The sequence below is a fragment of the Cuculus canorus genome, chromosome 3 (assembly GCF_017976375.1).
Source record: "Cuculus canorus isolate bCucCan1 chromosome 3, bCucCan1.pri, whole genome shotgun sequence".
NCBI classification, from domain to species: domain Eukaryota; kingdom Metazoa; phylum Chordata; class Aves; order Cuculiformes; family Cuculidae; genus Cuculus; species Cuculus canorus.
The window spans coordinates 87,295,658-87,320,895 of record NC_071403.1 but is presented as its reverse complement, the minus strand read 5'-3'; the positions used below and the strand labels follow the sequence as shown (position 1 = coordinate 87,320,895).

The 25,238-nt window shown below is 42.7% G+C and overlaps 1 long non-coding RNA gene across 1 annotated transcript in view; it reads left to right on the top strand.

Annotated features, from left to right (window-relative positions):
- The window catches only part of LOC128851716 (uncharacterized), a 34,394-nt gene that overhangs the window by 4,632 nt on the left and 4,524 nt on the right, over nucleotides 1–25,238 (top strand). Inside the window, exons 3-4 of the long non-coding RNA XR_008449124.1 lie at nucleotides 11,134–11,188; nucleotides 12,659–12,732. This is a non-coding gene — a long non-coding RNA (uncharacterized LOC128851716). The remainder of the gene's footprint in view (nucleotides 1–11,133; nucleotides 11,189–12,658; nucleotides 12,733–25,238) is intronic.

Here is a 25,238-nt window from a genome sequence, read left to right as displayed (position 1 = left end):
AGGGCCTGATTCCTTTAGGGAAAAAGGACACTGTTCTTAAGTGTGCAGGAAATTGTTCTCTTTGTGACCAGAATGAAAGAACAGCTTGTGCCTTTTAGTATGAGAACTGATAACATTTGTGATTGTGCTGTACCTAATATGACATGTCAACTCTCTTCTGCACCCCACCCCCAGAAAGTCATGTTTAGCTACTTCTCTGGGTGATTATTCTCCAGTATGACTTTACAAACTCAATTATCTCAGGCTAAATAATTTAAAACTTAGTTTAAATTTAATTTTATTCTGTCCCACTGGGACAACTACAGAGAAAAATGGCTAAACAAGCAGGAGTTCTGGGAAATCCATTTGCCTTTTGAGCTGATGAATGATGTGGTATTGACAACTTTTCAAAGAAGGTCTCTAAACATGGGTACACCAGCAGGAATCTGCATTAAAAATCCCTGAAGACCTTCAGAAGAATTGAATAGGAAATTATTTTTAAGTAATGGAAGGGAGAAGGAATTAAAGATATTGCAGAATCAAGATATGCTGTGCTTTTCCCTTTAGAGGCAGGGGGGGCAGCAGACTTTGCTGTGTAAGTGCTCCTAGGAAATAGTTTTCAACACAGGTGAGCATTATTCCTATTTTACAGCTAAGACAGAACAAGAAAAGTTGAATCCTATCAAATGCTGTTTGCAGTATGTGTTGAAACCTACAAAAAAAGGCATGTAATCAAAATATAAGGTAAAAAAAAGAGGTGATGTAGCTTTTGTCATACTGCGTCTATACAGCGGCAGCTACGTCTCAGCAGTGCTGCCTGATTTACCCAGGAACTAGCTAGCTCATGCTTGCTGGCAAGACAGCTCTACAGCCAAAAGCTAAAAAGTCAGGGTATTTCTCAGCGGTTTTGACCTGACTCTATCTTAAAATGTGAGGCTTCCCCTATAATCAGCATAGTGACTGTAGTGCCTGTGCAAGCTGGCCTGACTGGGGATAACACAATACAAGCTGCAATCACAGGCATAAATGTTGTGTTGTGTCCTAGCCGGATGTGGACCTCAGAGCTCTGAGCTGTGGAGGCACGAAAGGTATACCATGATTTCGGTGATAAAAATCTATGAGTGGATGCCTGATAATTATCTGCCTACTTAATAAATAATTGAAGAGTTTAAAGATCACTTTCATATCTGAGGGAACATTATTAAAAAACAATACTAGTGTTAGATAGGTTTCTGAGCTTTAAAAAGTGCAATCTGTATTTGTCATCTTGCCAATAACCATATATACATATATATATATACATATGCTAGAAATATATTTCCTGTCGGGCTTGACCACTGTAGTAGTGAATTTTGCATTCTCTAGCAGATCTCACCATGAAGTTCTCCACTATACACAGTGGCAAGGTAATGAATCTGTAAGATTTCCAAAGAGATTGTCTGAAACCATGTTTTATTTTTGTTGTCTTGGTCTTGATCTGGCTAACACTCTTCAAATTAGGAGAACACTAGTCTCAAACTTTCAGCTAATTAGGCACAAGGAACAGGTTTATATGAATTGTAAGTATGGCATTTTTTTGATTAAATCACGTATTCATGGAAGTTTCAGGTTTTTTCGTAGTATAAGCTGATGGCCTGTGGAAGTTCAGCCTTTAAGGATTTTCCTTTTGATTACACTTTCTGAATGGAAGAATTTTCCCTGAACTGCACAACATTATTCCTTTTCCTTATGCCAGTGGCTTTGACCAGGGGTCCTGATCTCCCAAACACTTTGATTTTTCTTATGCTCCCCAATTCTGAAAACCTGTCAAGCATACAGTCAGGTATTCTGCCTGCAGCTGTGTGGCAATCAGCTGAACTTAGCAAAATTGGGCTCTGCTTATTCAAACACTGTGAAGCAATCCAGCTTTGCAGTCAGTGAAGTGTAAAAGTGAGTAGTAGGTAAAGGAAAGGCCAATGGAATGCAGACACCACAAGCAATGCATGGATTTGCCATGTGAACTCAATTTCCAGACTCAAGGTGTGAATCTGTGCTATTTGGCAGCCTTACATTTTCAGCAGATGGCCAAGCATCCTACATGTCTCTGAAATAAAATTATACACACTTTTGTGTAATATTTACGCAGATGCTTAAAATATTCCCTGAAGATGGAATATATAATCTTTGGTTTTACTAATTCTGTTTAATTTTCTTTAGACTGAGGCATACCTTTTTTTTTTCCTGATCTAATGAACAAAATTATTCTGATTTTCTGTAGGGAGAGTTAGAGAGCACCTACTCCAGTTTCAAGCAGAAGAGAATTTTAAAACTTAAAACCAGGGCATCTTCCTTGACAAGTCAGAGTTTCGTGTAACAGAAGGATCTGTGCCATAAGGAGTGGAAGAAGGGAAAATATTTAACTATTATTTGACTGTAACAGTTACAATGATAATCTGTATAAATAGTGTAAGTGTCCAGCTTTTGCAATGAAACTGTATTTGCCTTTTTTAATGGAAGGGCATTCCATTACTGGATTTCTTTGTGTCTGTACACATATGAATGGTTAAGGTAGAAATAACCAGATTTCCAATTCTACACACTTCAAAATAAACTACTGAAATGTGAAACTGGAAGAAATAGGCCCATAATTGCACAGTATATTAAATGACTGGTTTATTTCTTTCCACACATGCTAGCTATAAATAAAACAAAAGTCTCTGAAAATCTGCCTGAAAGCTTTAAATCAGAAGAATATTGGATCTTTGTGTATTCACAGTAGTCCAACAAAGTTGGTAGACACTGGCTAGGCTCCCAGACCAAAGCTCCTGGGGCTCTCTGGCAATAGCACTAAGCCATAAACACCAGATGCAGTCTATCTAATGAAATTAAATATCAGCAGTTTTTTACAGTTGGCATTTCAGAAACACAGAGTTCATTTAAATGGTGCCAGTGGTTTGTCTTTGCACCTGGATCACAATTACTGTGTTTCTGAATGTACTGGTGTGGAATCTCACAAATGCTGTTTTCCCTGGCATGCCTGGTCTGCTGTGCCTTGTGTAGCCATAAGTGTGCAAGCAATAGAAATCACTCTCCTCTTTGCTTTCCCTTTAATACCTTCCCAGAGTTAAGGTTTTAGCAGAAGTGCTGTAAAACAGGTAAAAAGTGCTGGTGAGCCAAGGTATGTGCAGGCAAGCAGAGTACAGGCTTGCTTTCTCCTCACATCTTCAAAATGAAGTGACAAGTTGGGAGTTTCAACTAATTACAAATGCCACGAGGACTCTAATGTCTGTGTTTGAAAGGATCACGTTATTAGCTGTAACAGTGTCTGCCAAAGCAATTTCACAGCTCTGAATGACTGGAAATCCCACAAATCTTGCTGCCTAAGATTAAGGTATTGAAACAGAGTTTTGGTTTAGGGCCTTTACCTTCAAACATCACAGGTTACGCTTTTGAGGATGTTAGTACAACACCACTGCAGTCTACAGTATCTCTTCTGGGATGCAGATTTGGCTCCATCTTTTATTGTTGTTCCATAATCTCTTAGCTGTAGGCTCTTTGTTGTGTTTCCAAACAAAGCAAACTTGGATGAAGTTCTCATCAAGTAGTAAGAAGAAAGTGTAACGACTTTCCAAAATTCCAAAAGGCATTTAATTCTTTCTTTATTATGTTTTCCATTATTTAAGGTAGAGACTTCTTATTTGTACGTACACATTGGCTGCTTGCACCATTCTACCTCAGTCTCACCTGTGATACTATAGTTGTTGTTGTAATATGAATAATCATTTTGAACTCTTCAGTCTACTGTCTTTGAAATGTAAAATTTGTCATTTGAAGATGAGGTTTCTTGTGTAAGCAGAATATATAAAGTGGTGCTTAAGAGTGGAGAAAGTCTAAAGGGAATTTTACTATAAACATATGGCTTAAAATTGAGGAAGTCCATTCCTGCATTCTACATTGTTCTGCCATTCATGCCGGAGGAAGCAAGACTGAAGGATCAAATCCAGCTAGCTTGCTTGTCCTTTCGTTCCCTGAAATACTTTTATTACAGGACTCATTGAAGAACAGATTTTTCCCTCAGACTCTTTCTATAGGGTTTTGCCTACCTTTATGAAATATTGTATTTACACCTGCAGGATTTATTACAACAGTGTTTTAAAACATTAGCTGCTGCTGCAGCACCACATGCTGCACTGTTAAGGTGAAGTGTTGTTTTTAAACTGCAGCATCTACAACAAGAAGCAAATGCAGACTATGTTTATACATGTTTAAAGGACAACCAGAGGTATCAGTGAGAAAAGCTACAGTCTGCTGTGAAGTGCCACTGTACTCTATTATCAGTCTTCTTTAATTTGAATTTTGCACAGCTTCAGCCAGATTTATTCCCTTTTAGCATCATGGAGTTGCAGCAGTTTAGCTGAGAGGAAAGACCTGTGCTGAGATGCTGTAGGCTTTGTGTTAACAGTGTGACAAATTATGTACTTTGCCATCATGATCAATAAGAAGGAATTAAAATGGAAGGTGGAAATCAACAAAATTGAGTTCTACTTGACTAGTTAATTTCTATTCAACTAGTTGCTTTTAGAAAATCATGACTATCTACTACGTCTTGTCTGTTGTAATCTGACAAATCTGTGGTTTCCTTAAATCCTCCATATACAACAGCAAGGCTATGAAGAGAGGGCTCCATCCTCCTGCCCCAAAGTCAGGCCCGTCATGTCCAAACCGCACCTCTCCAGTGACAAAGACTAGTCAGCCTGCCTGGGCAAACCTATCCTGGTACTCAGCTCTCTGCATCATTGTGAAATGTCCTAATAAATAGCCTAACTCATGCTTTCTTCAGTTAGTCATTTACTTCTCATCCTATCCGCCATTCAGCTACTTAACTGCTTCTTTCTGCAGCTACCTTTTCATTCCTGTTAGGAAAAACAAATCTAACTGAATGGATCTATGTCTGTTTGTGCTAGATGTTTATCACAGTAGATGTCCCTAGATTTCCTTGAGAGGAAATCTAACAGACAGGGAGTAGAAGAGGTTTAGGAGATGAATACACTAGAAGAGTTTTGATGTACATTGTAAATTGCCCACCACAAATACTAGGCAGCCCTCATTGATCACTCCTGAAGAACATGTTCTTTCCTTGAGCAGTAAATGTGGCAACCCCCTGTCCTAGGACTCAGGACTGATATTGCTGTCTTGCAAGGATAGTTAGGAATTTACCAGCCCAAATTAACGTATGCCTTGAGAGACGCAAGTATGATTAACTTCATAAATGCATAATGTGAAATCATGAGCAGTGTTCTAACTGTAATGTATTTTCCCTGAAGGAAAATATGTCTGAGTAAAAAAATCAGAAAGCATTTGATGCCAAATGTGGAATGGAAGGAAATTCCTTTGAGGCTGGAGTCTATCCACATTTTTTTCTGAGTGGTCTTTTCCTTTGAAGAATTAGCTGAGGAGTTACTTCTCTTCATTTTATTATCCTCTAATCTCCAAAGTCTGTATCACTTTCATAAAACACACTAGCATGTACCATGTGCTTATATAACATAACATTCCTCAGGACACTTGCTACTGCTTTATGGTCACTGCAGGTGAATTTATTTATAAAAAGGCAAGCACCTACTTGAAACACAGGGAATATAAGTCAGTATTTGCTCCTGTGCTGGATGTGGATAGCTGAGTATATATTACAATATAAAGGAGATGATTTTTCTACAAAGCTGTAAGACCAAAGAACCCTAGAGGTGACTTCAAGCAGTTCTTATAAAGATTGTTTGTTGTAAAAGTCTCAGTTATTGTATGTGGAGGGTCTGTAACACCAGATCTGGGTTAGCTCCTTGAGATTGCAAATGAGTCTGAAAGCTGTTGGTTTCTCCAACTTGACATTCAGTCTTGCCTCAAGGAGTCCTAGTTTAAGAGTGACTGAGAAAAACATTGCTAGACAGTCCTTTATTGTCATTCTGATCTGGCAGCAGGTGACATGTTAGGGTTATTCTGGAATCCCTCTCACCCTTGCTTGTGGGAATGCCTGTTGGCAGCAGACATGGCATAGAAGAGCATACAGATGGGCTTGCACAAACGATGGAACCTAGCATTAGCCCAGCCATAGTCTAGAGGTACATAATCACATAATGGAAAAATGGCTGGAAAAAACCTTTAAGATCGAGTCCAACCATCAATCCAGCCCTGCTAAGTTCATTACTAGACCTTGTCCCCTAGTACGACATCTACTCATCTCTTAAATACCTCCAAGGATGTTGACTCAACCACCTCCTTGGGCAGCCTGTTCCAATGCTTCACAACCCTTTCAGCAAAGAAATTCCTCCTAATATCCTACCTGTATCAACCCTGGCACCTCTTGGGGCCATTTCCCCTTGTCCTTTCACTAACTACCAGAGAGAAGAGACCAATCCCCACCTTACCACAGCCTCCTGCTGCCTTAAAACTGTCTCATGCCTAGGGTATGTTCTCCACTGCTAGAAGTGAGATTTTCAGCCTCAGAGCCTGGATTGACAGCACTTTATTCCAGCAATTACATCACAAAATCTCATCCTGGGGAAGGGTGAAGACAATCAGCTGAATAATTTATCCTTCTGTTATTTCCATTCTGTTCCCTATGTCTCTTTACTCTGAAAGAGTGAACTTTTTGTGGGCAGCTATTTTAGCACAGCTTTTTGCTCCATGCCTGTCAAAGGAAAGAGAATGAGAATCCCCTAAGGTATGGGCAAAGACTCAAAAGGAGGTAGGAAGTGGAAGCGAGTCCACCGATGCGGCAGAAAATCAACCCCCTTCTTGCCCACACCACCTCAGGCATTGCTCCACAACAGATTTGAGGCTCTCAATGTGGAGGACAGACCAGAGGAAAACATGGAGGAAGATGCACCCACATCAAAGCAGGGTAAGAGACTGAAGCAACATAAACACACCATTGGTATGACTGGCACAAGGACCGATAGGAGAGTCATAGTTGTAGGATACTCTCTGTTGTAGGAGACAGAGGGTCCGATATGTTGAGCAGACCCACTCACAGTGAAGTCTGTTGCCTCCCCGGAGCCCAGGTAAGGGATGTGACCAAGAAACTTCCCAGCCTGGTGAGAACAATTGACCATTACCCATTACTGCTGCTCCATGTGGGAGGCGATGAAGCAGCTGTAAGGAGCCCAAGGGAGATTAAAAGTGATTTTAAAGCCTTGGGATGGCTACTGAGGGAATCAGGGGCCCAGGTGATTTCTTTCTTCCCTCCTCCCAGTAGCAGGTGGTGACATAGAACAACTCAGATGGGTCCAGTCTATTAGTACATGGCTCCGTGGCTGGTGTCACAACAGTAACTTTGGGTTTTTCTGATAACGAGGTGGCCCACATGGCACTGGGGTTACAGGCTTCAGATGGGAGCCACCTTTCTCAGAGGGGGAGGAGGATCTTTGCCCAGGAACTTGCGGGACTTGTAGATAGGGCTTTAAACTAGATACGAAGGGGAAGGGGGTTAACACCAAGCTAGCCCTTAACAAAAGATGGAAGTACGGGTGTCAGGAGTCCGGTGTTAGGGAGGAGACTTCTGCAAAACACCTTATAGGTAAAAGAAGGTCTCCAAGAAGGAGAAGCAATACTGGACGTTATGGTCACCAATACAAGTGAACTCGTCAGTGACGTTAGGATCAGTGGCAGCCTGAGCTGCAGTGATCATGCACTGGTGGAGTTAAAGGTCCAGAGGGATATGGGACAGATGAGGAGTATAGTCAGGACACTAAATTTCAGGAAAGCAGACTTCCAGCTCTTCAAGGAATTACTTGGTAGAACTCCCTGGGACGTGGTCCTCCAAGACAAGGGAGCAGAGCAGAGCTGGAAAATATTTAAGGAAGCTTTCCACAGGGCGCAAGAGTGCTCAGTCTCCTTATGTAGAAAATAAGGCAGGAAAAGGAAGAGATCGGCATGGCTGAGTCGAGACCTGCTGGTTAAACTAAAAAAAAAGAAGGAACTGCACAGGCAGTGCAAGCAGGGACAGGTAACCTGAGATGTGTACAGAGACGCTGCCTGGTCGTGTAGGAATGAAGTCAGGAAGGCCAAAGCGCAGCTGGAGCTGAACTTGACAAGGGAAGTAAAGACCAACAAGAAGGGCTTTTACAGGTACATGAGTCAAAAGAGGAAGATCAAAGAGAACGTACTCCCACTGATGACTGGAAATGGGGATCATGTATCAACAGATGAGAAAAAGGCTGAGGTACTCAACAACTTTTTTGCCTCAGTCTTCACCAATAACTGCTATCTTCGCTCCTCCTGGGTCATGGGACAGCAAGATGGTGAACAGAGGGGTGAACCCCCTCCCACAGTAGAGGAGGATCAGGTTCGTGAACACCTGAGGAACCTGAACATAAGTCCATGGGACCTGATGAGATGCATCTCAGAGTCCTGACAGAATTGGCTGATGTGGTTGTCAAGCCACTCTCCATGATATTTGAAAAGTCGTGGCAATCAGGAGAAATCCCTGGTGACTGGAAGAAGGATAATGTTGTGCCTATTTTTAAAAAGGGTAGAAAAGATGACCCTGAGAACTACTGACCTGTCAGCCTCACCACTGTGCCTGGGATGATCATGGAACAGTTCTTCCTAGAAGCTATGCTAAAGCATATGGAGGGCAGGAAGGTGATTAATGGCAGCCAGCATGGCTTCACCAGGGGCGAGTCCTGTCTGACCAGCTTGGTGGCTTTCTGTTATGGGGTAACCACAGCAGTGGACATGGGTTGACCAACAGATGTGATCTATCTAGACTTCTGTAAAGCATTTGACATAGTCCCACACAACATCCTTCTTTCTAAGATGGAGAGATATGGATTTGATGAGTGAACAGTTTAGTGGATAAGAAACTGATTGGATGGTCATATTCAGAGAGTAGTAGTCAATGGCTCGAAGTCCAGATGGAGATCCATGACAAGTAGTGTCCCGCAGGGGTTCATACTGGGACCGGTGCTGTTTAATATCTTTATCAATGATATTGACAGCGAGATTGAGTGCACCCTCAGCAAGTTTGCGGATGACACCAAGCTGAGTGGTGTAATTGCCACACGGGAAGGATGGGATGTCATCTAGAGGAACCTGTACAGGCTGGAAAAGTGGGCCTGTGTGAACCTCATGCGGTTCAGCAAGGCCAAGTGTAAGGTCCTCCACCTGGGTCAGGGCAATCCCCATTTTCAGTACACGATGGGGGATGATGTGCTTGAGAGCAGCCCTGCAGAGAAGAATTTGGGGGTGCTGGTCGATGAGAAGCTTGACATGAGCTGGCAATGTATGCTCGCAGCCCAGGATGCCAACTGTATTCTGGGCTGCATCAAAAAAAGCGTGTCCAGCAGGTCGAGGGAAGTGATTCTGCCCCTCTATTTCTCTCTTGTGAGATCTCATCTGGAATACTGTGTCCAGTTCTGGAATCCTCAATGTAAGAAGGATATGGAGCTGTTGGAATGGGTCCAGAGGAGGGCTACAAAGATGATCGGAGGGCTGGAGTACCAATGCTAGGAGGACAGGCTGAGAGAGTTGGGCTTGGTCACCCTGGGGAAGAGAAGGCTCAAAGGAGATCTTACAGTGACCTTCCAGTACTTGAAGGGGGCCTACAGGAAAGCTGGGGAGGGGCTATTCATAAAGGCTTGTGGGGATAGGACCAGGGGGAATGGGTATAAACAGGAGAGGGGCAGATTTAGACTGGATATTAGGAGGAATTTCTTCACTATGAGGGTGGTGAGGCACTGGCACAGGTTGCCCAGGGAGGTTGTGGCTGCCCCATCCCTGGAGGTGTTCAAGGCCAGGTTGGATGGGGGCCTTGGGCAGCCTGATTTAGTGGGATGTCCCTGCCCATAGCAGGCTGGAACAAGATGATCTTTAAGGTCCCTTCCGACCCTAACTATGCTATGATACTATGATACTATGATACTATGATACTATGATACTATGATACTATGATGTCAAGTTAAACTAAACTTCAGAATGTCACATTGTTTGGAGGAGAAAGCTCATCAACTAGTTTCCAGTGCACTGAAAGCTGTAATTCCTTGGGGCTGGTTTATTTTTGCTAAGAGAAGACAACTACTGTATCCATATTTTCAGTCCTGTATGTGATCAGGGTCCTGCCAGCCCTAGGCACTCTGCCAAGGCAGGTTAAAGATGTCATTTTTTTTTTTTAAGGTAAGGAAGAGCTTTAACCTTTCACAAGCCATCCAACTTCCCTAGGCACTTCTGCAGTAAGCCCTGTGGCTCCTGATGCAATGAGAGCTTGTTTCACGTCCAGTCTTGGTTTAACCGCATTCAGCATGTGCTTAAGAACTTTGCTGAGTCTAGGCTGGGAAATACTTCTCATGTAGGAATGCTACAGAAAGGATAATGACCACGAGAGTCTGGGCAGCAGCAAAGGCTTCATCTTGTTCCCTTTGAACCCCAAATTGTCTCACTTTGGCATTAGCAGGATGTTGAGATGCAGACTTCATCTGAGTAGAATTTTTCATTCAACAGATTTGTTTACTTGGTTTTTGCCCCTTGCTGCCCACTTATTTTTGCTTACTTGTAAGTGCTTTTCTAGTCCAGGACATTTCAGATAAATTGTCCTTTAAAAATCCTTTGCTAACTACACTGATTTTTCAGTCAGAGCCTTGGTCACATTTAAGTGCTATTCGGTTCGTAAATGTTGGTTGATATTTAGGCTTTTGGGCTGATTAATTTCACGTACTGCTTTCTGGAAACTGCAATACTCTGTTGCACAGGCAAGTATTGGCCCAGCACATGGAAAATGGCTAGCGATCCAGCTGCTTTGGGGCTCCCAACTACAGATGCATTAAAAAGCTGTTTTTCAAAGTGCCTCCATCTTCTAAAATGGAAGTTATTTTTGGGTTTTACCAAGGCACCGAGGTCTTTAAAATCATTGCTGAATTTAGAATACTCATTGATCACAAGTGCTGTTCCACTTTGTCCTCTCAGTATTATTCATCTTAGTTATGACAATGGATTATAATCAAGCAGTGCTGAAATAAAGAGAATACTACGCCATGCTGATGCAGCTCTGTACTTGCTTGCAGAAAGTACCCGAGATATCACAAGTACATGGTGTTCAGCTGGCAGTGCTGTGCATGGTATGCCTCTACGTTAATGTATGCCGGAGGGGTTCCTTACCTGGCATCAAACTTTGTGCTTTTGCAGTAATCCCAGTGTGCTCCGAGTGGTTTCATTTCTGGTGGACCAAGACTGAAGTCATGTAAGTGTGCTGCTGATGGTAACCAGCTTGTGTTGTGAGCACAAGGTCCTCTAGCAATCACTGCACTGCTCAGGCATGCCTATGACCCACAACTGATGCAAGCCACATCATTGGTAAATGTTATGTACATAAAAAGCCCTAGGACCGATCACGTGAAATCAACCCCCAACTTCCCCTCTTTATCCCCTGCCAGGGAGTGCTGTAGATGCACCCAAAACCCATGGTCCTGATCCAGATGTGCTTCTAACAGAGACTGATAGTAGAGAACACACTGAGATATGCACATAGAAATCATTTAGACCAGATGCCAGCAAAAAAAAGCCCATGGGTAACACAAGCTATCCTGCTCACTTCAGTCGGTCTGTTTGTCCCAGTGTGGATTTGCCAGAACCCACACCATCGCAGTGTGTGTGTTGCCAAGCTACTTCCAAAATATACTTCCTCTGTTCTTTGTGGAAGTGGTGAGGACTTCCTCAACTTCACAGTGAGAAGCCAAGAATCAAAATCAGTGGGTTTATTTTTCCTTTTTGGATGGAGTTTGTTCTCGCTGGATAATTCTTTGTAGGCCCAGGGAAATTTTCTGGTAAATATTACATGTTGCAGCCTGCAACGTGAAGTCTAAGCAATATGGGGTTTAAAACACAGGAGACAAAGCAGCTGCTTAAAATTTTGCTCCGTGAGAAAGTTGGTAATTTTTTCTTTCTGATCATGGAGCTTGTAAGAGGGGAAAGGGAAATAGAAGTTGGCTATTAAACAGTTTAATGCAGAAATTACTCAACACTCATTTATCTAAGCTTGAAACCAGAAAAAAACGGTGTTTCCATCATATCTATAGACAGGGTGAAATGTCTACGATCTTGAGAGAAAGCTAGTAAATTTGGCAGGTTACCAACATCTCCTAAGGCATATGTCCATTGCTTGTGATCCCCAAACACTTCTATACATGATTGTTTTGAGGATCCTTCTTTTCAGTATTTAGACGCAATCATACGTAGATGTCACATAGGAAATTCACTTTATTTTCCCGTTTGATCTTACAGATCGATCTTGACAATCTGTCTAAACAGAAGACAGCAAAATCATTAGTGCCACAGAAAAAGACTGTTTTCCAGATAGTCAGCTCTGTAGATTGGCACAGCTTCCTGGATTGTCAGGGGATGGTGCCAGGTTATACTAGCATGGAAGTGGGTTTATGTTTAACTGTAACTTATAATTCTGATGTACTTTGTTGTCCTTGCTGTAGATTGTAGTGAAAATCATGTAAGAATCTACTCTTTTGAGTTGTGCAGATAGGACCAGACTGAAGTATGAAGAGTTCTCATCTCTGCAGCTATTAAATTTATGGAGATACAGTTTCTCAAATAGTGTGTAGAGTTGACAGTTTCTGACATATTAGTATGTCTCTAAAACTCAAGACTGATGTATGTAATACAACATCTGTAAGACATCTGTGTCTTGTCTTTTTTCCAGGTATCTTTCAGGACGTGCCTTATTACATGTCTCTCACACAGCAAGCCAAAGTAGCAGCAACTGTTTGTTCTAAGGTGAAATTCCAATCCTGCTGAAAGCAACAGAAATTTCAATTGTGGGAGCCAAATGTTTGTCTGGTTTCTTTCAATTGTTATCTACAGCACGCTTTACAGTTTGTTTTTTTGAATATTACCCTGAGCTTCCTGAGTAAGAAGCTGTAATTCATACAGCTGGAGCCTGAATGAGCCTTTGGTCAACAGCTCCAATTACTATTTCTGTCTATTCTGCACCACTTCAGACACCAATACTCAGTAACCAAAGGATCTAAAGGGTTGTGGCAATGTAATTTAGTGGTTAGTGTTCAGGGCAAGAAGCACTGTCTTCCACACATAGGATTAAATGTGTGTTGTTTTGTGATTAGCATTTTGTGAGGCAAAGAAGGGATGAGATTGCGTTTATACTAAGTTGAAAACTTCATCATGAAATGTAAGCGCATATATAGTCTAGGTGGCTTTTCAACTCAGTTCAATAAAATGGAGTTTATCTCCTGTCTAATACTTATAGCAGAAATTATTAAAAAGTATTGTTTGTTTTGTACAACTCTGTGACTCTTCACTCTTACCATTCTAAGAACTGGGTATAGAAGTAAGCTTGTTGATTTGTGTAGCTGAATATTTTATCGCTGGAGTTCAAAGGCGCTTACAGAATGCTCTGCCCAGTATCAAAACTGGATTCCTCAACCAGAAATTCAAAGTAACTTCACTGACATGAAAAATCTGCTGCTGTGTTTGTCCTGTGGGATTTTAGCTTCAAGCTACATGATTTTTCTCAGCTATTTTTCTTAAGTTGGGCATTTTATAACTGTTGGGCTCATCCCAAAGTGATCTTGACCCTCCTTTAAAAGGCAGGTATAATTTGGGTCCTTCTGTAGTGACAGCTGTGTAAAGATGAATTCCATATTCTCGTCAGGACCTCAGTTACGTTGTTGGCCAGTGCATTTAGAAAGCTGCTGTCCAGCTGGTTTGTTTCAATGGAATATCTCAAGTTTTTCCAGTGCCTCTCTTATATATTTGTTTTATTTCTACATGTAGGACAGTGTCTTGGCATAAACAGTGACCTCCGGAATAGCTATTTCTTCTGCCTTTTTCTGACTCAAATCATATGGTTTGGCTGCAGCTTCCCCATTTGCTTCCTCTGCTTGCTGGGTCTGTCAGAGACCTACTGTTTCTCTAGACATCTCTCTCCTGGTACTCTTAGGGCATTTTATATTATTTATTCTCCTGAATTTTTTCTTTAATATCTCTTTTTTAATTTTTCCCTTCAAAATCTGTTCTGTTGTATTAAAGGCACACAAACTGGATTTACAATGTCTGAAATATTGGTTTGGCCCTAAAACTTAACCCCTGCCATACTACAGGAAATCATTGCAACTTTTCTGCATCTTTACTTAAAGATGCCACTGAACTCAGACAGGCGTGTGTGCCATTTTTCTAGCAGAAGAATATTTATTTATACCCCATACAGAGGAGCAGAGAGTGAAACCCTAGATCCGTTCACATCACTGGGGCTTTCCCCAGGCTCCAGCTGAGTCATGCCTTGATGTTCATGTTTGTGGTCTGTTAGCTGGACTTCCAGCAAGGGTAGATGGAAAGCACAAAGCAGGATTTTCACACCTGTGTGCTGGGATGAGAAGCTGAGCTACAGCATGGGGCAGCTTGCTATAGCAAGAGATGGAGGACCAGATTTTCTTCGTGGTCTTGCACTGCCCTCCTGAAAGATGCTTATTTGTGTTTTAGCATTTGCCTGGCTGTAAAATAATTAAAGTTCCTCATCAGGATTGTAGTATTTGGATGAATAGTTTTGCTGTTGTATTGCAGTTGTATTCAAGGTTCTGGAGAGGTATGTCCATCTGGGACATGCTAAGCCCATAAAGCTACAGATAAGCTTAAGCTGCAGGCTTATTCAGGTGCTTAAGTGTGTTGCACCATGGGGCCTTAATTTATTCTCTGTGAATTGTAGTGATGTGTCCCAGTGGCAGTCATCTGGTTTGGTGACAAGCCTGGCTTATTCCCCCAGCAGAGAAGTTTGCTGAAATAAGGTGGGTTAAAATGGTTTCCCTCCCCAGCTGAAGAGCAGTTTAGACAGCAAAAACTGTCAAGAGTGCTTATTCAGGGAAGCAATGTTGGAAGCTGAAGATAAGAGCATTTATCTTCACGTCAAAACTACTCAGTGTCTTTGAAGGACTCCCAACACGCTTTAACAAGGAGCTTAGGCTGGAGTCGCTGGAATGGAAGGAGTCGGGGGGGTGGTGTTTATCCTGCTGGAACATGGCATACATCAAATCAATTACATGGTGCAAGTGTGTTTACCCCTGTCACCAGCCAGCACTGCAAGCCTGAAGAAAATATGTACTCCTAGGCACTAGAGGATCCTCCTCCCCTTAGATGCTGATTTAATGTGAAATGTATATTAAAGGGGAAAGAGAGAAAGAGGGGGAGAAGGGGAATCTCATATGTTCTGCAGCACATTGGCACATCGATCTTGTCATTTAGGCAAGCACAGTTGGACCTGAGGCTATGAGTCTGTGGGATGTGCTTTATTTCTGTCATAAATTGTCAGCCTCAGAGAAGCACAGGGGAAAGAGGCACTGTAACAGAGTAGAAAATGTAGTAATAAAGCACCAGCAAGCCACTGAAGAGCAAATCAAAGCATTTGGCATTTTGGATTGTACTCACTTTCAACAGCTAGAAATGTGCTCTGCCTTTGCCCCATCTCCTAGTGAAGCAGTGATAGGAAGAGGCAAGACACAAGTGAAGGACTAATGTTTCTGCTGGGGCTGCTCCCATTTGTGCTGCTTGGAGGGAGTTAAGCTGTTCTGCATAGCTAGTGGTGCGTGCAGGTCCTGAAGGAGCCCCCAGCCTGCCTCGTACCTGTCCTTGAGCTGGTTGTGCTGTGGATTGCCAAGCCCTCCCTGGTGGGGAGCTCTCTGAGCCAGCTCCTCCTCCTTGAGGATTGTTTTCTCTGAGCTTGCACCCTGAAATTACCACCTGTGTCACACATCACTGGTGGCCAGTGTGAGAGCTGACAGGAGCACACTTGGGTTCTTCAGAGATACAAGATCAGAAAGTTTCCTGGAATAGTTCTCTCCTTCAAGAGGTGGTTAAAAGAACTATTTAAATGACTGCTCTGAGAGGCGTTGTGCTGCTGGTGGGGGCCATAGCAAGACAATTGGTGTGGCTTCTACAAGGAGGTTTAATCAAAGAGATATGCTCCAAACTCTTCCTAATTAACAGCAAGCCTTGGGCATCCCCTGCACCTGGATGTTTATAGCATGCTGTCTGGAATAATGTCAGCACCTTTGGGATACTTGTGTTTCTCTCGAGCAGTGCAGAGACACTAGAGAGCGCCATGTATTTGCAGATTTTGACTTGGGAAGCTCAGTCTGAGGATGCGAGTGCTCCCAGAGGGGGATGTGAGAGAGAACTGTTCTTCCCTCCAGGTATGTGTACCTGTTGATGCAATGTTGATGCTTTGCATTTTCTCATTTCCTCTGAGGTCTGTGTTTTTAGAGGAGAAAAGGCAGTTTTGCTGTCAGGAGGAAATCCCCTTAGTCTCATAACTAGTGGAGGAGATGCATTTGAACCAGCAGATCATCCCAAGCCTTCTGTGCAAACTTGCTGTCACAGCACCTTGAACACAGCAACCAAGAGAGGGTACCAGGAGGAGCCTGACCAGGATTCTCCCATTTTAAGGAAATTCTCGAAGCAGATGAGGGTGAAATGTCTCTGGAGGTGCCATTGTGGCAGTGTTGCAGTAGGTTTGCCATTGCTTTTGAGCTCACACTCTCCAGTCCTTATGAAGAAAACATTAAAATTTCAAGTACTTCAGTGGCTCATATTTTAGTAGATTTGAATAGCTGAGTAATTTCTTCAACAGCCGACCGGAGTCCAATTGTTTTGCTGGCTCTTATTCCCACTCCCTCAACCAGCATAGGCTCCATGTGGACTCTGCCCTCCTCTTCCTCACTGAAGGGTGGGAAGCTCATGCCCATTCCAGCAGTGCTGGAGAATAACTGTCCTTGTTGTTATGCCATACACTGTCCTGTATCTTCTCCCATCACCCAAGGCCTCCTGAAGCTTCTTTCTATCCTAAATTGGTACAGAAGCAGTCTACATGGCGTCATGCTCCTCTCGCTGACATGTGACAGTGATGACTAAACTGTCACTAAAATGAGCTGGGTTTTTTCTCTTCATTTCCTGCAGAAAAATGAGACCTTGCTAAAACCTGACTTATCTTTCAGAAGGTGCCCATCTCCATGTATTCAGAAGTACTGTTTCAAAGAAAAACTTTGAGAGTTGTTTTTTAAGAGAGGTGATATGTAGATATTTCAGAATTTTAAGTTAGCTTTTTTCTCCTTGTTTTCTTGTACTACTAACTCTGAAAGGGTAAATGAAGTCTTGCAGTTATTTTTCCTGTCACCTTTCTTATTGTTTTGTGGATGATTTATTATCTTGCCATTTCTGTAGATATTTCAAAATATCAAAAAATTCAAAAAGAGAAAGAAAATGGTAGAAAATGAGAAAAAGGTGGTAGTGAAAAGATGCTTAGGAAGAAATATTTTATTGCAGTTGCCAGCAGCAAGAAGAAGAAGAAGAGGGAATAATTGTTTTTCCTCATCAAAATTCTTAATGATGTAGGCGTTCAGAAGTTTAATTGAAAAAAAATTGTCTTTGGGCACATCTGAATGGATACAGTTTTTCCTGCCCTGTTTTGACCTTCCTCAGTCCCCTCTTCTCCTTAGGATGTGTCAGAGGCATCTGGAAATAGCAGATAAGAAGGAGCCTTGGGGAAGAGCAGCTTGGGAGCGATGCCTATAGGCTGGAGGGCAGGACGCATCTGTGTGCTTTGGGAAAACTATATGGCCATGAGGAGCTGCTGTGTGCTTGAAGGAGCTCCTTCCCAGGTGGAAGCCAGCAAAGGGAGTCTGTGCCTGAGCACTTTGAGAACTGCCCCTTCTCCATGTGAATGGGAAGTCGCCCATTGAGCACGGGTTTAGGCAGGTATTTACCAGGAAGACTGGTGTGCCTGGCAGCAGGCAGAGGATTACTGGCTGCAGAAATAACTTTCCAGGAAGTGCCAGTTGAGATTTTATCTTTTTTTTTTTTTTTTTTTTTTTGAGAATGTTTGGTCTATGCAAATCCCTGAGCACAGGGAAGAAAACAACCCTAAGCACAGGACTACAGGACTCTTGAAATGAACAAATGTCAGACCCAAGTTAGAAAAACAGCACAAAGCACTGGGGCCCAGAAATGTATTAGAATTTAGTGGAGGCATTGGAAGCAGCTTTGAACATTCCTTCAATTCCTTCCTGTTCCTTAGTGTGGTGGTTGAGACAGTCTCTGAAGGTTCAGTATCCTGTTAAGTGCCCTGTGTTATTTGTGCAGTATCAGCAAATCATTGGTAATTAGACAGAAACACCCTTAGACTTCAGCACCTAGTAACTAGTTTGCTGGATGCCCCTTTGCACTTACACGTAGCAGATTAGAGTGCAGATGTGAATTGCACTTACACCTAACAGATATGAATAGTATTAGTCAGATCTCTTATACTGTCCATCCATTCTCTATCCTAAAAATCTCTGGTAAGTGTTGATGAGTTTCGATCAGATTTGGACAAGGGAGAAAAGTCTGAAAAATATTTCTTTCCTGCAAATCGGCATCAGAGTAGGAGAGGCTCATAAGTGTGCAGTCCCCTAAGGAAGGGCAGCCGTGTGTTTCGTCTGCCAAGGTGGTAATTTCTGTGACCCTGCAGCTTCCACCTTCTTCACCCAAGGAGCAGTAGTAGGAATAAAGATGATAGAAAGGAGCTGGAAGATTTTGTGATGGGAATATTGCCAAACTTCAAAAATTCTACAAATATAGTGGCTGGGGGAGTAAGGCATATAGGATATAAACCCTCAGAAAACCAGATTTCTTGACTCTGCCACTCAGATGCTGGATTAAAACTGGATTTCTCCATTAATGGCCATCATCAGCACGTGCTGTGTTGTAGGAGGGCAGGGGACTTTTGTCGGCATTAAATTGAAGAATCCTGTTTTAGGAAGAGTTTTCTTACTCGGGATGGCATTACTCCAAGCCTCAAGGTAATTTATATCTCAAGTAGGCATGCTGTTGTTTAACAAGGCTAAATATGGAGAAATGAGACCCTGATGCGGGACCATATGCTCTGTAAGCAACAGCAGAGTTTATGAAGGGTAGTTAAATATTTGTAATTTTGTAGGAGCAAGCATAAGCAGGTTTGTTTTTTTTTAATTGGATTTTGGGACAAAGCACAGCTGGTACAAAGCTTTAGTAGGGATTCAAAAGCTGCTGCTTATTAATGCAGCAAGTAATCATTTACAAGTCCAATTTTTTCTTTGCTGTTTAATATTCTGACAGGCATAGACCTACATAGCATTTTGCAAACATAAGGGTTTTTAGAGAAAATCAGCTGCTTGTTCTTACAGTCTCCCTATAGTGAAGGTATTTTACCAGACTTCATGAAGGTGCTTGGCAAGGCAGGAGAACTTAGCCACAGCTTGCTAGAGGTAATCTTGCATCTTCCTTGGCAAAGATTGTGTGGAAAGCAAAAGACAGAGAGTGTTTGAGTATCCTTCAGGACACTGAAAAAATAGTTGGAAAAAAGTCACGTGCAGGACACCACTTTTCTTCTCTCTTAGAGAACGGGGAAAAAGTGTGTTTGACAAATGAGTTATCACATCAACTCCTTAGCGAAAGAAAACCTTTGGAAAGAAAAACAGCATGTAGAGACATTAATTGGTTGCTCCTTCCCTACTTCAGGATCGTGATCATCCTTAGTGCACAAGGGCTTCACAGTATTTGGCACAAGGCAGCACACAAGATGAAAGTGTGTCTCTTGACAGCCAGCTTCGTACTGGCAGCCTTTTTCTCAGGTAACAAATTAATCCACTGAACTGTGTTCTGCATAGTTGTTGATACTGTCTTAATTGCTACCATACGTTTCTCTGTGTTGACATGTCCATCATGTTAATGTCTAGGGACTGTTATTTCCTGCCAACTCAGGAACAGCACAGCCTGCTCTGTCCTAACTGAACTCCTACCTAAAATGCCTTAGCAAGAAATTTGACTTTATCTCAAAGGGAAATTGTAGAGCCATGTTGGGGCATGATTCAAAATCATGGGAAAAAATGGGACTCCAGATTTCAGAAGCATTTGGAGATGTGTCATCTTTTCCAGGCTTTCAAAAGGCAATCTGGTTCAGCTGAAGTTAAGTGCAAAGGCAAAGGAGCTTATTCTTCTCTTCCCAGGAAATCTGTGGCAGAGACTGGCAAATAATTCCAAGTGTGTCACGGTGGGGTGTCCAGGGCAAGGCAGCTGCAGAGCTAATTAACCCCAGTGCACTGGTGGCTTTGTGAACTGTGATTAGTATATTGAATTTTGTCCATTAATGAACTGGCAGCCAAGCCAGAGCTTGGAGCACAAGTGTGGTCTTCTGTCCCCTCCCAGTCCTCCATATGCTGTGGTAACAGGGGCAGGAAGGTGCTGGGGAGTTAGACAGCTGGGTGCAGCCCAGGCAGAGGTGACCATGTGTGGGCATTGATCATGTCCACTCCTCAAAGGTCTCTGTCTTCCACATCTCCTAAATAAGAAGTACCGTTCCTCTGTTTCACCAAGAAGTTGCATGGCTACAGACATTAAAGTTTGCAAGTGGTCAGGATCTATAGGATAGGCATCTCACTGAGAGCTAGATAGAAAATTAATAGGTCTGTGTTCAGAGAAGTGCTGGAACTATGCACAGTACGTAAAGGCAAAAGCCAGCAAACTGAGTGATGAGGATAAAATGTCGAGTAACCTTTTATTCAGTTAATGTCACCTCTGCTAAGCATTGAATTATCCAGGACGGGAAGAAGTGGCATGTGATTATGAATGCAAGGCTCTAGCATAAGGTAGATGTGCAGGGAGGGCAAGTAATGTTTGCATGAGCAACATCAGTTTGGACACCTCTGGGTGCGTGGTTACTAGACTACACTTCTGCAATGGAAGTTTTTACTGTATTATTGCTTGTGCACATACACACACGCTCTCTCATTTCCTCTCTCTGCTCCTACAGTTAATTGATGATCTACATTTATTTACATAATTTTATGTGCCATCATCCCTTATTCAAGCTGTTGGGTGGTTTTAAGCAAAAATTTGTGTAGATAGGAAAGAAAGAAGGCTTTTCCACTATCTTTTTGTAAAACCATGACTAAATATTTAGGCTACTGCCAGTGTATTGTTGAAAAGCTCATTTAAGAGAGCAGCAAAACATATGGTAACTGTTCTGTGGAGGCTTTAAATTCTGATGTTGACATTCAGATTTGGGGAATAGAAAACCGGAAGAGGAATAAGGAAGAACTTTGCGTGGATTTTTTCAAGTGTGGCTAGAAAATATGTGTCTACTGAACTAGTGTTTTATTTAAGTGCCATGGCATTCTCAGAAACATGTTTTTTTGCATGTGGAATGCAGTGGCAGCTTTAGTAACCAACGTGCCAAGAGAAATGCCATTCTGCCTCGCCTTTTGTGGTTTCCCAAGAACCCAGGAAGTGATATTAGAAAATAAAAAAAATTTTTAAAAAAAGGAAAAGAAAAGCTGCCTCAGCAAATTGACATGAGAGACACATGAAATGGCTGAACTAAAAGAAAACCTATATGCAAAAACCTGCAAAGTGAGACATCGCCATATTCCTGGCATCTCTCTGTACACTTTTCGTGTGCCAAAGCACATTTGCAGTCCCGAGAGTGTCCTGTCTGATGCAACATCAAGCTCAGACTTATGCGGCCCCTCATCTTCTACTCCAAATCCTTTCTACTTTCAGAGCTCAAAGGATTCAGGTAACAGCTGGATATCCTTTTTTCATTCCTAAGTCCCTTGAGGAGCCATCCATCAGTTTAGTCACTGTGGGTGAGTGCAGCTGAGAGATGCATGTTTCCAGGTAGCAGAGGGAGGTGTAGGTTTCATGCAAAGAGGGATTATAGTCACTAAATTGTTCTAGTGAAAGAAATGACCCCAAAAGTGATTTCAGACCTCACACAGAAAGTGGGTGGGCTCAGCAGCTGTCTCCTGGCTGAGTGCTTCCCCTGCTCCTACGAGCAGGACAGAATTTGGCCCTAGCACTGCTGCTGCTTGTGCAGAGCAACCCCCCTCTCTGTTAGTTCTGGCAAAGTCAATGCCAGTCATTGCTCTGTTCCCAGTGTAGCTGGGAACCGAGAAGCAGGCAGGAACCTAAATTCCATGGCCATGATCATGTGTGTCTCCTGGGGGAGAGCCCAGCAGGCACATCCCACCAGCTGCCACGAGATCTGCACTGTCGGGTGCTGCCTAAATGCCACTTAAGCATCACTCAGTGCTGACTTGCTTTAGCATCTGATGGAATTGTAACATAAAGTAGCTCGAAATAGGGATCAAACTCAGGATCCTCGAGATGCTGCTAGCATGGACATGTTTCTGAAGGTGAAAAAATATATAGATTTATGTTTATTTTAAGACACCTTCTCCCACCAATGCCTCTATAAAGCAGCGTCTGGGAATCTTTCAGATTTTTGCACTTGTCTTTTGTGCTTCAGCCTGTGAAGAAATAATCTCAGCTGTGCTTCCTAGAGAGCTCTGAAATATTTCTCTGCTCATATGCTGTAGCAACAACTCGGTAGCAAGTCATAGCAACAAGTCATAGCAGTCTTCCATTTCATAATGTGCATTATTGCAAGGGTGACTTGAGAACTGCATCTGCTGGTGAGATGCATAGTACTGAGCTGCCTCATTCCCCTACTGTTCTAATTGCATGCGGTAGCAGTTTTTTTAGGGCTGGATGTTTATAGTCTCTTTTCCAGTTGAAACTTTGTTGAAATTGAGTAAGGAACTGGAATTTGGCTAGGGTATTGTATCTAATGTAGTTACATCTAAAGTAGTTACTTGATAAGATCAGTTAGGGACCTCGAATAATAACAAAAATGGATTGCCTGATGCTTCTAAGTTAAATGCTACTTTTCATTAGAATTCTCTTTTAAAATATATTTCTATTACAAAATCATCAGGTGTTGTTTTTCTGAACTATTCAATTTAACCATAATGCTATAATTTTCTCCATTTTTTTCTGTGTTTCCTGTAGCACTTTTTGCAATTTTCGGGAGAAAGAAAAGGTCATCAACAGATTTGGTTCAAATGCTACAATGGTTCTTGTTTGCTTTGCTTTTAACCAAATCTAAACATTGCTTATCCTGAAAAGATGTTACTTCTGAAAATGGGGATGCTTTTCTGGGACTAACACTGCCTGAAGGAGGAATGGTATCATTTCCCTATCACTTCTTGTGGGATCCAGTGGTAGATGCTGGACCTATCGGCAATCTCAGAGCCTCCACCTTGCCTTGTCAGCTCCCAACTTGCCCTCCATAAATACCTTCAGCCAGTCTACCCTTGCTCAGATTGTGAGAGGAACAGTTTTCAGTCCAAGCCAGAACTCTTGTAAATCACATATTAAAAATGTTATACAAGCCTGTGCACTAAATGGGAAATGCACACAGGGTGCATTGTTCACATATAGCTATAACTGAAGCCAGAAACAGCAGGAAAAGCGGGGTGAGGCCACGTAAAAAGCCCAAGGGAAATGGTCCCCAGTCACGCAAATAGAGGACCATAGGCCCCTTCACAGGTTGTTGGCTGGTTGATGCAGCTGCATTTGTTGTTCAGAAGCCTCTTTTCATTCAGACACATGTACAGATGCCCAGAAACCACCTAGGAGCCAGACAAATTCGATTCCCTAGTCAGAGAGGAAAGAGGTAGCTGGTGTAACAAAGGGTAAAGGATTAGCTTCCCCTGGTGCCTTAAGGCAGAGAGGGTCCAGGCGAAGAGGAGCAAGGAGCTGCTGAGGAGCAAGGGGAAAATGCAGCAAGGCACCTCTAGGGTCTTTTGTCAAGGAGCAACAAATCAGCACCAGCTCCACACTCAAGGGGAGTGTCCTGAAGACTCGCTCTAGTGGCATGGCTTTGTACTTAATGCCTGGGGGTGGATCTCCCACGGACTGTAGGCATCAAGGCAAGCAGCTGGGCTGCTGTATCCCTGTGGCCGGAGACCTTGCACCGTGCGATATAAATTAACCTAGCATGGGCCTCAAGATATTTGTGCTTTCAGTCTGGGCCAGGCAAACCTTGTCTACTTGCTTTTTTTTTTTTTTCAAGCATGCAGACCAGACCAGGGAGTTGTTAAATGAGGAGAAATAATCTCACATTTAACATAATTATAGTATTTATATTCAAAAAACCAACTTGGAATAGTTCTAATGTTTAGCTGTAAAAACAGCTTTACTATTTTAGACGGGATTTTATCCATCCACAGAAGTCTGTCTTTTTTCCCCTCAGGTTAAATTTGAACCTCATGAGTACTGATGATATGAAAAGATACAATTAAATGAACATATCTAAAGAAATTAGGTGCATTAGGATGCTGCCAAGCTTTGTGCAAGGCTTACCTCTCCTACCTCTGCTTTGGTGTTGCATCTAGGCTCTCTTCCAAAAGCTTTTACACCTCACGTAGCTTGCTTGGCCTCACTGAAGCTGCATCCCAGTGTACAGTGCTCTCAAATGTAGTTAGAAGAGTTGAACGTGCACTCCCTGTGCCAGAGGCTGTGCCTTGCTGGGAAAGTAACATCTGAAAAGACAGGGAGATACAACCTAAATGTAAGTTATGACTTTCAGAGCTGAATTGAATATCCTGTTGAAAGACAGAGCATGGCAAAGGAGATCTAGGGCTGCCTTTGATGTTTTTTTCAGCTGCTGGTGGTGCTGGCTGCCCCTGATCTTGCTGCTGAAGCATGTTGGCAAGCAGTGATTCTTCTGCTGTCCTGGTAGCTAACAGCTGGGGGCTGTGCTTCTCACCAGGAAGGGTCTTTATTAAGAATTGTGCTGAAAGGCAACTTTGAGAGTTACTGGAGACTCTCAGTGGTGACAGCTTGGGGGACCTCAGCTCAGGATTTTTGTTGACTTTATGTATGGTGGTTTTTTTGCTTGTTAAATGGGTATTCAAGGCATCACGTTCCCCAGGTGAGTGGAAGTCAGCAGGAGCGCTCTGCGTGACCAGATTGGGCACACTGGGCTGTAAGGAGTGATTTCTGGGCAGCACTACTGAGCTGATTTACACTCTGACACCAAACTGCTACTCTGCAATGCTTGCAGCTGCTTGGGGCTGGGAGAGCAGTCAGAAAGCTGACTTCTTGGAGCTAAATTCACCGTATTTCCTCCCATGTCCCCTTCAGGATTCTACCATTAGAGGCCGGAGTGCATGCAGGATGGAGATCTTGTCTGGTAAGGGCATGCAGGGCAAGCAGAAGTGATCCATCTGAGTCAGTGTGTCTTCTTTGGCTGAGTGCAACCCTAACAGTGGCCACACAGAGTCCCCTGTTCTGTAGCCCACCTTTTGCAGTTTCTGTGTCAGGGATCTGAACTGTCGTTGTCTCCTGATCATTGCTTTGTAAGCACCGCATTTCAGTCTGTTCTGTGGACTTCTAGATTTGACAAGATGAAGCTG